This window comes from Trachurus japonicus, chromosome 4, assembly GCF_045865225.1.
Source record: "Trachurus japonicus isolate A0001 chromosome 4, Traja_1.0".
NCBI classification, from domain to species: Eukaryota; Metazoa; Chordata; class Actinopteri; order Carangiformes; family Carangidae; genus Trachurus; species Trachurus japonicus.
The window spans coordinates 11608369-11612027 of NC_140910.1; positions in this window are offsets into that span (position 1 = coordinate 11608369).

Genomic DNA, 3659 nt, shown 5'->3' on the forward strand with positions numbered 1-3659 from the left:
ATCTTAGGGAACTGCAGCCAAACAGCCTCTCTGTACTCTAGTGTGCAGACATGTAAAGGTCAAAGCACTCATCAACAGTAAACACGCACTATTATACATTGTGTTAATGCTGTGTTATTTCTGTAATTGTAATGTCATTAAACACACATAAAAGACCTGATTAAGTCATAAATTACAGTAGGCATCGGTAACAGGTCTTAAGGAATAAACAGTGGCTATTAGAGGCTCACAATATGTCATTAAACAGACATAAAAGCCATATAAGCCTCATAAGTCACACCGTGTGCTGACGGATCATGATGAATGCATCTATTAGAAGTCTGTCTGACTCAGATAAACATGTGTGAACAAAGTACAGACCAAGCATTTTCAATTAAAGAACCAGGTATTACACTCAATGTTTATTGGATTTCTAGAGGCGTTTGTGCTTTTTTTTTTTTTTTTTAATTTTCATTAATGTGTGTTTCTCTTATTAATCATTAAATATACCTATCTCTTTTGTTTTTCTGAGTTTCCACAGTTCTCCTCATCTGATCTGGAGAACTTCAACTTTGAACTGCATTTTTTTTCAAGAATATTTTTTGGCATTTTTGCCTTTATTTGACAGCACATAGTGATATAGACAGGAAAGGGGGAGGCAGAGAGAGGGGGAATGACATGCAGGAAAGGTCTGCCCAATGCGGGATTCGAACCGGGGACGCCTGCGTTGAGGACTGTAGCCTCTACATGGGGCGGCCGCCTTAACCACTGCGCCACGCACCGCCCCAAACTTTGAACTGCATATAACATGTGCACTTTCTCCTTTGATGACATCATGAGAAGACTGGCCAAGGTGAAGGTATATTAATAACGTAACTTGTCTTCCTCCATGTCTACTGGTTGATACAACACTGGAGGTGTTTGTAAATGATGCATTGATGTGGCTGCTGTCACAGTTCCTTCTGTGAAATACCAAGGTGACCTGATAGTTAATATCTGATGATGACAGACATCACCGCAGCTACAACGCAAAATTATTGACGATCAATCTGCAACACACACAGTATTGGTGCTACGGTAACCAATTCCTTTATTAGATATATGAAAATAGCTATGGTGGTACAGTATGGGACCAGAATTATTGCTCTCGGTCAAATTAGCCTCTGGAAACTAATGTAATTATTTAGCACTCCAGTGGGCTATAGAGGAGGGGAGAGGGAGGGGGGATGCTGTGGGGTAAGGGGGGGCAGCATGCTTGAGCTGACATGATTTCATGCAGAAAATTTATTCAACTGTCAATATCATTTAGATCTATCCGGGTGAGCACTGGAGGCTGCGAGGAGGGGGGTCACAGATTGCAGCTCAATCATAATGACTTTGTCTTCAATCTTCACTTCTTTGATGCTGAGGCCACGTCTGTATCCATCCACACAGCATGTGTGTGTGTACTGTACAGTATGTGGGAGGTGGGAATAAAGAGAGAAAGAACAGGCAGATAGAAAGCATTAGACACACAAATGATCTTTGATTTGATATGAGTATAGAACAACAACACGGAGATTTCCTTTAGCAGTAAATATATTTGAAGTTGTTGGTGCTTGAATTATTGGTTAGGGAGTGACGAACGTACCTTGATGACTCTATTGTTCAATTCCAGGTTCTCTGACAGTAGGTGTCATCGCTGACATGACTAAAGGATGGTCAAATCAATCCTACATCTACCTTTTGATCTCTTGTGGGTGTCAGTCCTATCATCCCACCCGAGATAACGTCCCCCCAGATCTTTTCCACTCCAGCCCTGAACTGCGTTTGAACCCACGACTTTGCAGAAACAAAGATGCGACATCAGAGAGAAGGGGGGGGGGGGTTCAGAGTGATTGGTGTCCAATGACAGCACAATCACTTACCTTCCTGGATTGTTTTTAAGTTCAAGTGTGAGAGAGAACTTGTCAGTGTACAGACGACATTCAACAAAGCAACCCTCAGTAAGAGAATGGATCCTATCTATCATTTGCATGTTTAAGCTGCGAGCGTTAAAACCCACAAAGAATTATTTGCATTTACTTTACAGTCATTTGCAAAGGCAATTCAGGAATGACAAGGGATTTGGATTTCTTTTTTTTTTAAGCTGTCATATCATTAGACTGATGGTCTCACATGTCGCGTTTGGCATCAGAAACAGCTACCGTTGTGCAGCGTAAAGTAGATATTAGTGAGTTATATAAGTTAGTAATGAACATGTCCATGTACGTCCCTGTTTGTGTGTGTTTGTGTGAGCATGCATTAGTTTGCTCCCTCGGGCTCTGTGAGCATCCTGACAATTATATATCAATGTGTCCCTGCAGAGTACAAGGAGGGATGCAGGGAAAGAGACTCAGACGTGAAGGGAGAGAGAAAAAAGGAGGAGGTTAAGATGAGATACTATTGAAAAAGTGAACGGTATGAGCCCCAGGCTGCTCTATGAAGAGACAGGACTCTGCATGTTATATGTGCTCTGTTAGATTCCACAGAAACACAGTAAAAACCGTATACCTGCCGTTTTCTTCTTCTTCTCACATTTAAGGCGAAGACAGATTATGTCACCTTTTGTGTGACACCTAAAAGCTGCAGATTCTACCCTGGAGAGTGGCTCTAAAGAAGAGCTATCAAGAAATGATGTTAACACGACAAAAGGCATAAGCACTCTGATAATGTCATTTCAACATGTGCATTAGATATAAAAAAAGGTGGTGGTGAGTTCAAGATGCGGTTTATTAGTGGAAATTAGCTTAAAGGGATAGTTCAACATTTTGGCAAATTGGCCCATTGCCATAACCACTATAGTCATAGCAGTAGGTTTGTTACCTTTAATTGTCGGTGCAAGCTATTTTTAGAACGGTGGAGCAGAGCGGTGAACTGCTCTATACTACGGAGGCTAAAGGAATTTCATGGTTTCCCTCATCAAACTCATCAAATACACAATCCAACAACTCCAAAACGCTCTGGTGGACAAGTTGTGACCTGCACATTCACCATGCTATGAGATAATAACACAACGTTACGAAACAGAGCCGTTTTCGAGGTAAATACAGGGTAAATACAGAGTCTGCTTGCTGAAAAACTGTCCCTGAATGCAACGTGCATCAGCGGTTTTGCATGAATTTCCCTCTAAAACAACTCTGTCTGGTAACGTTCTGTTATTATCTCATAGCGTGGTGAATGTGCAGCTCACAACTTGTCCACCAGAGCATTGTGGAGTTGTTGGATTGTGTATTTGATGAGTTTGATGAGGGAACCCAAGAAATCCCATGAGCTTCCGTAGCGTAGCTCTGAGCAGCTCACGGCTCTGCTCCGCCGTTCTAAAAACAGCTTGCACCGACAATTAAAGGTAGCAAACCTACTGCTATGACTATAGGGATTATGGCAATGAGCCAATTTGCCAAAATGTTGAACTATCCCTTTAAGTAAGACTAGAGCTGGCAAATGGTGTTTACATCCTGTCAAAGCCCGCTGCCTGCATGTCAACGTGCTTGCGCCGCATGTGGTGAGTTCATAGCTACTGTGGAATGCCCTACACACCCGCATAACATACAAAGGTGTTTATGTCCAACGCAGCTCACTCACATGGCAACTCAAAACCTTTACAGTGTCATCATGTTGGAATCACACATAGTATATCCTGTTCACACAGCACCCTCAAA